Source organism: Hippopotamus amphibius, chromosome 3 (genome assembly GCF_030028045.1).
Source record: "Hippopotamus amphibius kiboko isolate mHipAmp2 chromosome 3, mHipAmp2.hap2, whole genome shotgun sequence".
NCBI classification, from domain to species: Eukaryota; Metazoa; Chordata; class Mammalia; order Artiodactyla; family Hippopotamidae; genus Hippopotamus; species Hippopotamus amphibius.
This window is the reverse complement of record NC_080188.1, coordinates 64,358,832-64,372,415: the sequence shown is the minus strand read 5'-3', so window position 1 is coordinate 64,372,415 and position 13,584 is coordinate 64,358,832. Positions and strand designations below refer to the sequence as shown.

Sequence of the window (13,584 nt, the reverse complement as noted above, 5' to 3'; positions counted from 1 at the left end):
ACTGCTATATATCATTTGTGGAATTCTTACACAGACCCACTCATTCTAGATTTATGGAGTCCATGAGAGTAGAGAGAGCCTATTTGTGCTACCTGTATAACCTTGGGCAAATTATTTAAACTCTCTGTTCTATAATCTGCTCATTACCTAACTGTTAAAATTGTTATATGGATTAGACAAGTACATGAACATAAACTACTGAATGCAGTGCCCAGAACATAGGAGGACATCAGAAAATGGTCAATTTCCTAACAATTCTCACTAATCACTCTCCTACCTCTTGACCAAAAAAACCCTTATTAACAATAATGTTCTCTAATATAAAATTTGCCAAATTGTTCCTGTCACAAATAATGTGATCATTAAAACAAGGATACAATATATATCTTAGGATAATCGAGTTTTTAAAATTCATTATACCCAGAAAGGCAAATATTTATTTAACCATTTTATTTTTATTTCATTTTTAAATTATCATGTAATTGAAGCAGAAGTACATGAAACAGTTTTAAAGTATGAGGCTACCTTTTTAATAATTTTGATTTGTGACTTATTTTCACATAGAACCCTCCAAATCTCCTGATTTTATGTATATATACAGCTTTTTAAAATGTATTTGGGGGATGTGTCTAGTGAATGCGGTATGAGAACATTAAACAGTACCTGCCTTTAGGACAAAACCTACCCTGTAACGGGTAAAGACAAACATACAGTCAAATAACGACAATGCAATACAGTGACAGCCTGCCATGCTGAGAGAACATGGAAAGTACAGTACATAAACAAAGATTAATTCTGGCCGGGTGGGGATCTGACTTGTGGGGAAGAGGCATTTGAACTAGGTCTTCAAAGATAAGTAGGAATGCACTGGGTGAAGAGAGGGCAAAGGGATCCCAAGCACAAAGAAGAGATAGTACAGACATTTATGAGCAAGAAAAAGAGCAGTGTTTGCAGAGAATATGAGATACTGGATGTGCCTAGAGAGCAGAGAAACTGGGCTGGAAAAGCAGCCTGGGAGACGTTGGAAAGGAAGGGCCTTCTAGCTGCTAATTTGACTTTGATTTTACCCCACATACAGAGGGAGCAGGGCCTTGGCTTCCGGGGGTGCATCTGCAGTTTCCATTGCATGAACTGACTGCAACTACTTTTGAAGCTGATTACATTTCAAAAGAAACCAGTAAAGTGTCTGAGACAAGATGAAGAATGCTTTCCTTTCTACATATCAAAATGCAGCAATATCCTTCATAGTCTTCATGAGAACAATAATGTGTCTTATTTTCTTTAAGACTTGAACATCTCTGCTAATATTGTTTGAAACAACATTTACTGTTAACTTAAACTTCTGTTCAAACACACAGGCACAAAAAAACAACAGTTATTTCCTTGTTCCTATTAGAAGCTAGAGCATCTTAGGCCCCTACCATTCCATAGAGTTTTAGGGTAAAACAGTTCTCAAGCTTTCATACTAGTTGTGCTCAGAATTGCACTGGCTAATCCACTTTGCTAATCTGATTTCCAGCTATACACTTACATAACGATATAAAAAGTTACTCCATTATCGAAGAAAACATAAACAATAGAATTCAAGTGTACAAAAACCTTTTTTCCTGACTGTGGAGTTTACAAAGGCCACAAATTCAGGCCGCTTTCAGGCTGCCTCCTGCCTCCCCACCCCGTTCTAATTTGCAGCATTCCGCATCACTAGTCATTAACAACCCAAAGCTCCCTTCAGCTGCACAGTGAAAGACCATCACATCGTTACAAATAAACAATCCCTTCCTCCCTCCAAGGAGTGACACATTATTCTGAGCACGTCTTCTCTTTGCTTTCATGGCTCTGCCAAGGTCCCCCATGAGTGGGAAGGGGTAAAAAGAGAGAAAAAATATCCCACAACTTGTCTAAAGCATGTAGAGAATGATTTGTGTTCTTACTTACGGGATATGACTGTCACTGTTGATCTGCTTTCAGGCCTAGATTACATGTGATAAGGGTTGACCTTCTTTAAGTATTCACACATTATGCACTCATGGAGAGCAGGCAGAACACAAAAGTCCTTCAGATGTTCTGGACATCAATCAAGTGCACAGCATGGAGCCTGCCAAACTTTTCTTCCATTTACTCAGGGAGAGGAAGAGGGACTCCAAGACAGACTTAATAAAGTTTAAAGCTATGCCACAGTATATTTGGGGAGACCATTGTTATTAAAAGGGTGCTATTTGAAAAAAAAATTCTCTATAGTTACCACTAGCAACAAAAAAATTCACACACAAAGAGACAACCAGATTTCACTTCAGCTTTAAGTGAAATAAGTCTTTACTTGTAGACTAGATTTCAATGACTTTAGCAGATTGATTTTCTCCTGAAATAACTGTTCACTGAGGATATATATAAGAAACTAAAAGTATGAATTTTTATAAAAACCATCATAAAAGGCATCCTTTTTGAGGCATTTATAGAAGTAGTAGAGTATCTGTTATAAAATACCCTGAATATATCTTAATGTAAATCAAACACCAATCAATAGCATAAACCATTTTCACCTAATACAAATATGATCATTATTAACAGGCTACAGCCCCAATATTATGAAACAGACATGATAATATCTTCTGATATAGGCTTTCAATGTTGGTCTTTTATCTTTGCTACTCCCCACAACTCATTAAAGGGATCTGAGATAGCTTTTGAAAGAGGACAAATAAGCCGGAATGTTATTCTCCTAAAACACTGTAACACAGTGTACTTAGAGGGCATAATCTGATCATCAGCACAGCCAAACCCATTAGAGCAAGATGTTTCATGGAATTCCTAACAGAATGATATCTTAAGTCTAAGACAGTACCATTTACCTAGAGATTGCAGAGTTCTTTCTTAAAGCTCATGTCATACCATGAATATAACAAGGATGTGTATAGCCTGCATACAAGATAAGAAGACGAGACACAAAAAGCAGTTACCGTTAAAGAGTAAAAGAGAATTAAAGGCAACTTACACAATTAAACTACCAATGAAAATTAGCTTAGTGAATTTGCTAAAATAAGCTCTAGAGTTAAAACAAAAACAAAACAGAAGAAAACCTCCAGACTGTCCCCAGCACCCCTAAACCCCATACAGGCATAATTCTGTTTAGTTAACAGCTGGTTTCAATGTGATTCAACTAAAGGCTAATGAAGTCACACGTGCACCCTAGTAATAGGGAACCCGGTGATACATACAATGTGAGATTATTCTCTAAGAAATCCATCACCTGGTCAACAGGATTATCTCAGACCGGAAGCTAACATTGAATGGGAGGGAGACGTCTTGACAGGAGATGGAAAGTAAGGAACCCAGAGATGATATCCAGATAAAATAACCTGTTTATTTCTAGATGGCTTATAGGATGATGACGCTAATGACGATACCTACCACTTGGGGAGCTTCCACTGTTGAGGCACGAGGCTGTGTAACTAACATACATCGCCTCGCTCACCCTCACAGCCTCCTTGTGCAGCAAGTAGTATCATCCCCACTTACAGATGAGAATACTGAGTACGCCTGAGCCAAGGAGGCCTGGAACTGGTTACGGGCAGACAGGATCAGACACCAGTACTTCATTAGCGGGGGACCCAAATGTTTTTGCTCTGCAACAAATAACTGGGGCAGAAACAGTCCATTCAGCACATGAAGGACTCAGAGAAACCGGGGCTGATGCGTCCCATTCAGGGAACACGACTGCCTGAAATTCTGAAGGCTGGAGCACAAGAGGGGTCAGATACCCTCACTCCCAAACCTGTCCATTCAGAGGAGGGGACAACAGATACTCTGGGCGCCACAGCAGTGAATTCAGAGGTCAGCAGTCTCAGATCCAGTAAGAGACGGAACTTTCCCCTAACATGTATCTTAGTTTTCATAAAAAGTATACTAATAATAATTTTTAAAAATATACACAGTCATTCACTTAAAGCGGTTTCTTGTAGGTATCTTTTTAACTCTCCCAGCAGCCCTTCCATGCGGGTACTATCGACCTGTGAAGCGACTAAGGTGAGTGAGGTGCCTCAGAACTGAGGAAGGGGTTTTTCCCTTGAGCAGGCCTGTGCTTTTTAGCAGGTATCGTGCGGCAACTCTGCAGACTTAGTGAGAAAAAGTGGATGAACGGAGTCACCAGACCTATGTAACACACTCCTCCCTCCACCAGATGAGTCGGAGTTTGTTTTAACAAAAGAGGTTGTTTTCTTCACACCATGAGAAGGCTGTTGAGATCAACGTTGCCCCACTTACAAGGAACTATGTGAGAAAAGGGGTTTTGTTGTTTAACACTTTGGCCCTGGGCTCTTTAGTATTAACATTATGCACTAGGAAAATAATGAACCACAGAAGCTAGTAATCTGTCTTACCTGAAGCTCTGTTCCAAAGCATATTATCTTCTTTATCAAATTAATGCTAAAGCACCCCTAAGCATTAAATCAAAACCTCTAGTACCTCTCTGCATCTCTTGCTAGCCATTTTAAAAATCTGAACATAGTTTCAATTAGAAATCAATTCTTAAAGAGGATTAATATCACTCTACTCTTATTTCATCCTAGAGTCAATTATGCATTAATTTCATGCAAATCCAACTTGAACTGATATTAAATAAATTGCAAATAAAAATTTATATTTAAAATATATCAATAAAATTTTATCCTGTATGTTTCCTTGTAAATCTCTCAATATAATTTAGAAGGAAGATGCACCTCAGTTTATAGATTAAAAAAATATAAAAGGAGTTGAAGTATAGCTCTTATTTAAACATCTGAAAGGAGCCTATGCTTAAGTCCACATATCATATGGAGACAGCTCCTAGAAAATCTGTTTTCCACTCTTCGGAAAATACCTAGTATGTATTAACAAACTACATGAGAAAAATTGCTTAAAGTAAAAGACATTCATAACAGATAAAAGCTTTGTTTTCACTTAGCATACAGTAGCCTTTCCATTGTATTTTTTCAACAATAGTGCTGCCAGTATATGAATTCCACATTTCTTAATGGACTTAACTCTTAGTAGTCTCTTAAAAATCAATGCTAGAAGAAAAAAATCTAATGTTTGATTTAAGGTAACACTTAAAAAAATTACGTACATGCAAAAGTATTTTCAAATAAAAGAAGTAATGATGTCACGATTTTCAGTTCAGATTCATGTTAAACCTTTTCGTCTCTTCTACCAGCCAGAAGTCAACTGTGTATATTGAAATATTTTCCTAATGACAGATGGCTGATACCAAAAGGATGCCTGAAATATATCGTATCTCATATAAATACACACACACACATATATATATAATTCCCTTATCTTCCTTCACCTGTCTCTAGACAGAAAGCGCAGCTGCTTAGTGTTTTGAATTTTTTTATGATAAGTAACATTTTCTAATAATCTCATTAAAGCCTTTCTAACAGATTCCATATATGGAGAATTTTCACAAGATTGAGGATTGCTTTGACTGTTTAAACAATTGGTTCATAAAAATAAAATAAAAACACCACACATATAGACCTTATTCAATCAGAGTACATCACAGTACAAGTGAAATCAGACTTCAGTCTTAGTGAAACCCTTTCTGTGCTCATTTCAGAGCATCACAGCAAAATCAGAGGCTACTAAATGTATATGAAATGACATTGAAATGTACATGAAATTATGGAAGTAAAAAGGATGAGCTTTACTGATCATGAGATCAGATAAAACCAGTGATGTGGACACAAAATCCCTACTAGTCCAATGAAAACATATGAAATTGTAATGCCACTCTTCTCTAATACAAAAGCCTTGGTTACGCAGGCATTCGTTTACCTGTTCCCCTTGCTCTACGTTTCTCATTATAGTTCGCCAGCACACTGTGTGCTTATGTCTACTACTATCAAACGTCCAGCTGAAAAATGAAAAATTTAGTCAAGCAGTGAGTTCCCTTAAGGATTATGCCACATGAAACATTCAAATTCAACCTTAACCAACATGAGTAAAACCTGCATTTATCCAGATGATTTAGGGCCCATTAAGATGACCAATCTAATTTAAATAGTTGCCATAATTTCCCCTCTGAGTCCTCACTATATCTCATTAGCACCTCCACCAAAGGATGTGTAAAGAAACAAGGAGCAAGGGGGGGTGGGGGTGGGGGGTGGATGGGTAGTGTGAGATGAATTGAGAGATTGGGATTGACATATGTACAGTAATATGCATAAAACCGATAACTTGCTGTATAGCACAGGGAACTCTACCTCACTGCACTGTACAGCAGAAACTAACACAACACTGTAAAACAACTATATCCCAATTAAAAAAAAAAAAGAAAAAGAAGTTCAAAAGCAATAGCTGCTCTTTTAGAAACACTTGTTTAAAAAGGATGTCCAATTTTTCATTAAAATGATATGTATATAATCAGAAATTGAAAATTGAACAACAAAATGTTTACTTCACTCTAGGGCAAAAAGAAACCAAAAAAACAAAAAGCCTATAAATTATTCATCATTGTTTACCTCTGCCTCTTCAGTAAAGAATCCTGCCCTACTTTACATCTGTCATATAACATTATCTCTTTGTATTGGTTTTTACATTACCTCTTTCTGGAAGTTGTTACAAATAAAAATAGCCTATGAAAAGCAAGTCTGAAGTCTTTTGAATCCTATAAGAAGATTTAGATTAACCCCATAGTGGGCTACAAAAAAAATATCAAAGAGCTGTCAGTCCTAGAGTAGCTACTTACGATGTCCTTTCAAAGCACTTCTGGGACTTCCCTGGTGGCACAGTGGTTAAGAATTCAACTGCCAATGCAGGGGACACGGGTTCGAGCCCTGGTCCGAGAAGATTCCACATGCTGCAGAGCAATTAAGGCTGTGTACCACAACTACTGAGCCCACGCACCACAGCTACTGTAGCTTGCACACCTAGAGCCCGTGCTCCGCAGCAAAGAGAAGCCACCACAATGAGAAGCCCACGCACTGCAATGAAGAGTAGCCCCCACTCACCGCAACTAGAGAAAGACCATGTGCAGCAACAAAGACCCAACACAGCCAATAAATTAATCAATTTAAAAGAAAAGTACTTCTGGTAGTTTACAAGGTCATATAAGAGATGGCTTCCAAATATTTCACTGAGCTCTTCTCCTACTATTCTCCCTCTTCCTCATCCTGTTCCTCAAAAACACCATGCATGCTCCAGATCAGAGCTTTGTGTCTTCAACTCCTCTGCCCAAAACCCTCTTCCCTTAGATATTTACTTAGCTTCCTCCATCACCTCCTTCAAGTCTTGGCTCCCTTCTCACTCTGATGAAGCCTATCCTACCACTCCATGCGCCACTACAACCACCCCCATCTCCACATCCCTACTTGTCCCTGCTGGACCTCTATTTCCACCATTCTAATGAAATTCTTCTTTCAAAGGTCAACAAATCCAATAAATTTTTCTTATGCTGCTTTACTTGTTTTCCCCACTTATCACTAACCACTGTAAAATTAACTTACTATATTTATCATTACCTATCTGGCTTCCCTCACTCCTCTAGAGTGCAAAGAACCCACAGGCACTGATCTTTGTCCACTGTGTTCACTTGGATACTGCAAGCACTTAAGACAGTGACTGTGCAGTAGGTGCTCAACAAATCTTTTTTTGCAAGCATTTCCTTTGACAAGTCTTCTCTCTCTCTTCCTAAAGTACCTGACCCTTTCTCCTCCCTTACCCTCATCCCAATTACCTTTTTCTTGCAAAGCTCTATTTGCCCTCTGGATTCTATCCTCACCATTCTAATGAAATTCTTCCTTCAAAACTCAACAAATCTGAAGAATTTTTATCTATCATTTCCATCCCTAGGCAACACGAGGCACTGCCTCTACTTTCTTTCTTAAAAGCCTCATTCACTTAAAAGTAAATTGAACAAATACAACTTACTAAGCACTTGCTAGAAGCTCTTCCCTCGGTTATCATAATGAGGGCCTACCCATCCAAGTTTCTTCCTCTCACGATCATATATAGATAACCATGATTCTTACCCAATGATCTCCTCTCTCAAATGTGTTCCTTTGTACTGCCCAGGCTTTAGCTAATATCATTTGGACTATCAGGCTAAATCTTTTTTTGAACAGCCACCCCCCTATTTCCAACTACCACTGCACGTCTACATATTACTATTACTCCTACAGCACTCCAAATTCCACCTATCTCAGCTCTGTGGATGTTACCGTACTTTGCAGCCACCTAGCTTTAAGAGCCCTTCTCACTTCCTATGTGTTCAGTGTTTTCCATTTGTTTGATACAGAACTCTACCAAAACAGAAGTTTTTAAAAAAAGTCACATACTCACTTTCTTCGCCTCTCTACTAGGTAGGACATGACTACACGACTGAAATCTTCCAAATCATATGTACCTCTCCCAGACTTTACACGAAGCTAAGACCTCAAGGCATTCATTCTAACCAGTGCTGGTGGGAGCAATAGCAGCTACACTCATTTTCCAAAGGCAGCAGCAGCACCAGGTCTAGGGGCAGCATCTGGATCTAGTATTGATGATGTGGGCAGGGTAAGCAGGAGTGTCTATGCTAAACTGTGGTGACAATGGTGTCCTTACTACAAGATAAATGCGGGGCTGGAATTTTAAGTATTGTTCTGGGCTATGTCTCTTCCAAACCTGGTTTTTATTTCCTCCTGGAGAATCTATGAACTAGCAAATATCCTCTTAATAACTTTGTTTTCTGTGGATATTAATCACAGTTGGTTTCTGTTGCTTTCAACTGAGAAATTTTGATGAATATACCCGGGAAGACCCAACTGATTCCCTCAGTAGAAGTAATTGTTTCCTCTTCCAAACTTCCATAGCACTTACTGGTATCACTTCTGTGACATTTATCTTATTATTTTACCCTGCCTTATAATTATTTATGCATAGTGTCTTCCTCATGACACTATATTTCCTTAGAGTAAGGTGCCTGTCATTCATCTTTGTCCATGCTTTTTACATTTCCCTCCTTGTCTACTTCAGATATCTTTCAAAAACAAACAAAACATTCTTTGTACATTCTTTCTGCCTCAGGAAGTTGCTCTTAAGTCCCTTCTTTTATGTTGTTGATCTGACAAGGTTCCACCACTCCATTCCTGGAACTATATCCAAGATTAACTTATTTTAGTAAGTCTCTAGTGTCTCCCCAGGACTCTCTTAGGCACTTCCCTCATTTCCATGCACTAAAGGCCCTTTTTCCCCTCTGCTCCAGTAGTATACATAGAACATCAACAAGGATGCCAAGACCATTCCATGGGGAAAGGACAATCTTTTAAGTAAATGCTGTTGGGAAAACTGCATACTCACAGGCAAAAAGTAAAGCTGGACCCCTACCTTACACCATATGCAAAAACTAACTCAAAATGGATCAAAGAAATAAACATAAGAACTAAAACTACAGAACTCTTAGAAGAAAACATCAGGGAAAAGTTTCACATTGTTGCATTGGGCAATGATTTCCTGGGTTCCAAAACCACAAGCAATTCAAAAAATAGATAAATTGGACCTAAAAATTTAAAATCTTTATGCATCAAAGAATACAATCTGTAGCATGAAAAGGCAACCTATAAAATGGAAGAAAACATGCAAATCATATATCTGATAAAGGGCTATTATCCAGAATATATAAGAATGTCTAGAACTCAACAACAAAAAACAAACAATCCAAAATTGGGCAAAGAACTTACATAGACATTTCTTCAAAGAAGATATATAAATGGCCAACAATATGAAAAGATGCTCAACATCACTAATCACTAGGGAAATGTAAATTAAAACACAATGAGATAACATCTCATACCCAACAGGATGACTACTATCAAAAAAAAATGAGTATCGGGGAGGATGTGAAGAAATCGTGCACTGTTGGTGGGAATGTAAAATGGTAGAGCTGGTATGGAAAACAACATAACTCATCAAAATATTATAAATACTATTACTTTATGATCCAACAATTCTACTTCTGGATATATACCCAAATGAACTGAGAGCAGAATTTTGAGAAGATATTTATACACCTATGTGCATAGCAACATTATTCACAACAGCCAAAGGGTAGAAGCAACTCTACAACAGATGAGTGGATAAACAAAATGTGGTAAGTTCATAGGATGAACTATTATTCAGCCTTAAAAGGGAAGGAAATTCTGACACATGCTTCAGTATGGATGAATCTTAAAGACATTATGCTAAGTGAAATAAACCAGTCACAAAAAGATAAATATTGTTATGATATTCATCTGGTGAAGCCATAACCCCCCAATGTGATGGTATGTGAAGGTGGGGCCTTTTGGAGATAATTAGGCTTCGAGGAGGTCATGAAGGTAAGGCCCCCATAATGGGATTAGAGCCTTTATAAGAAGAGGAAGAGAGATCTGAGCTAGCTTCACTGTGTTCTCTCTCTCCCTGTGCTGTGTGAGGAGACAGCAAGAAGACAGCACTCCACACGCCAGGAAGGGGGTCCTCACCAAGAACCGAATGTTCTAGCATCATGATCTTCGACTTTCTGGCTTCCAAAACTGTGAAAGATGATTTTCCGTGGTCATTTAAGTCACTCAGTATAACGTATTATGTTATAGCTGCCTGAGCAGACTGAGTTTCAACTTTCCAAAGATGAAAAGAGTTTTAGAGATTTGTTGCCCAACAATGTGAACATACTTAACACTACTGAATTGTAATATGTAAAAATGATTAAGATATTTTATGGTATGTGTATTTTACCAGAATTAATTTTTAAGGTTTTTTTTTTTAAGGGAAAAAACAAACAAAACAACAACAACAATCTTTGTTCAACCCAGGCTTCCAGGATACTATATCCCAGCCAGGGTGATTCAGAGAGCTGTTTTCCTACTCCTGCTCCATCTCCATCCTCCACAATGCGGTCAAGAGTGATTAACTGCTTAAAATCCTGCAGTGGCTCCATAACATCCTCTCTATATAATCCAAGCACCTACAGACAGAAGCGTCTGCCCTGCCTCATTCTCCAATTCCATATCTTGTCACCAATCTCCATGTACTCCATGTTCCAGTTGTAACTGTATTTCCAATTGCAATCGTCTCTCATATGCCCACTTCTCTCTCAACTCTCTTCAATTCAGTTCAACAAGATTTCACTGAACATGCATTATGCACTGAGCACTGGGAGATAGGATACTTAGATTAATTTATAGAATGTTTCTATTCTCAAGAACTTAAAAGTTTAGTGGAGGGACATTCATAAAGAGATCCCTTCTACTATAAAAAGGTTATCTGTACTCTCAAGGAAACTCATCATAACTCTAAGCTTTAAAATGTTTTAAAGATACACTGCTGGTGGCAAATGTGTGCCCAAAGTATGTGTTTCAACGTAAAAAAAGAAAAAAAAATCAGAAATCCAGGGGACTTCCCTGGTGGTCCAGTGGTAAAGAATCCGTTCTGCAATACAGGGGACGCGGGTTCAGTCCCTGGTTGGGGAACTAAGATCCCACATGCTGCGGGGCAACTAAGCCCACACGCTACAAATACTGAGCTGGCGCGCATCAACTAGACAGCCTGCATGCCACAAACTACAGAGCCCGTGTGCTCAGAGCCCGGGCACCACAACTACAGAGCCTGCGTGCTGTGGAGCCCATGGGCCACAGTAAGAGAAGAGAAAACCCTCACGCCACTACTAGAGAGAAGACCACACACCACAACTAGAGACAAGCCCAAGTGCTACAGCGAAGAGCCTGTGCACTACAACGAAGGACTCCACATGCTGCAACGATGATTCCGTGTGCCGCAACTAAGACCCCCTGACACAACCAGAAAAATAAAAATAAATTAACTAATTTAAAACATTAGAAATCCATTAGTTCTACTGTAGGAATTCTATTTATAGATCAAAATTAATACAGATTTTGAAAATATTAATTTGAAATTTAAAAATATGATCCCAGCATTGCACATTGATTTGAAAACTTTGGAAATATGAAAGAAGTTTAAAAAGCAAAACTCAAGAGGTGTGTGTGTAAATATATATGTGTGTATATATGTATCTATTAACATGTAATTATGTGTCAACACTAACATTTTTATAGTAAAAAGGAAAAACTGCAGGTACATTTCTTAATATCCCATTTATCACTTTAAACTTAGGTAATTTTGCCTCTTTACTGGTTTCATAATTAAAGTTTCTCCTGCCATTTAGAGTAAACACAATTTCAGCCATGGGAGACAAGAATGACCAGTTCAAGTTCAAGGGTTCACTGCACATGAATACTCATAAATGCCCCTTGACAGTCTTGGTAGTATAATGAACCTTGCAGTTACTCAGCAGGCCATCACCACAATACATGAACATAATGCTTCCAACGTCAAACAACAAAACATTATACAAATAATACCAACCAACTGTTACAGTTCACATAGGGCTTTTGGAAACTAATTAAATTGCAACAGTTCCTCTTAAACCTTTATAAGTTTGCAAAGAGTTTTGCTTTACTGAGCTATGCTTATGGGAAATAATTAACACAAAAAGGTGTTGGCATTATATACAATTGGGAGATGCCAATTAGCAAAACCCTCCTTCAAAATGACACCAGTTAATTCCAGCATGAGCCCTCTGAGTGAAATAGCCTCTCTTTTAAACAAATGCCAGTGCCTTATTGTCTTTAGGAATGTCTCCAATCATCCTATATGTAACCTCCTGGGGTAAATGCTTCTGGCCCTGCCTTCCTGTTGCCTCTTCACTGAAGAAATCATCTTCATTAAGTGAATTCATCTGAATAATAGTGTGCTTTCCTTTACTTTGGTGGTTCCTCCACTGTGGTAAGAAGTTTACTTCTGCAAGACAATCTTTGACATGGCAAAAGGTATCAGCAAGTAGAAAGTGACACACAGATAAAAGATCATTAATTATGGGCATCCCTAAGAAAAAGTATAGAATATATCAGACAACATATGTGGATATGCGCATAAATGTAGGCATCTCATCTACCAACTTACTTTGAGTGATTTGGGGATTAAAGTGTAACACTGAAAATGAAAAAAACTATATTCTATTTAAGATAATCCATTTTTACTTATATTTCCCAGTCAATAAGCTGAAGACTACTGATGTGCAAAGTGCACTGCAATATAGATAAGTAGTAGTAAGTTCACGATTTTTAACTTGGTAAATAGCTACCCTGTGCCATTTTCATCATAAAGAGTTTATTGTTGCTGTGGACATCTTCAGAATAGGCTTGACATCACGGCTCAGCATTTATCATCAAGCTCAAAAGGAAAGATGAATAATAAAGCAAGCTGGGTTTCCCTCTCAGAACCACATACTGAGGGAAAAGCATGTGGGATCTGGAAAAGAGAAATGGAGAAATTCTGGTTTTCCCCTGCTTCATGTTTTTAATCAGATAACTTCAGATAACTGGCTGAACATGTCAGACCCCAAGAGATTACTCTATGACTCAATTAGTATTTCTACTTCTGATTTTATTTTTGATTTTTTAATAAAGTGAAACACATGAAGAAAAAGTTAACTGAGAAATAAGTTCTCTAGGTTTGGAAGCAAATATTTCTTTTCATTTTGTTTTACAAGCAAAGCTAAATGGTCTTCTGACC

At 38.0% G+C, this 13,584-nt stretch overlaps 1 protein-coding gene across 3 annotated transcripts in view; it reads right to left on the bottom strand.

The window, feature by feature from the left end:
* BMPR1B (bone morphogenetic protein receptor type 1B) overlaps nt 1-13,584 on the bottom strand; it is a 417,039-nt gene that overhangs the window by 107,498 nt on the left and 295,957 nt on the right. The gene's annotated exons all lie outside the window — the stretch shown is intronic.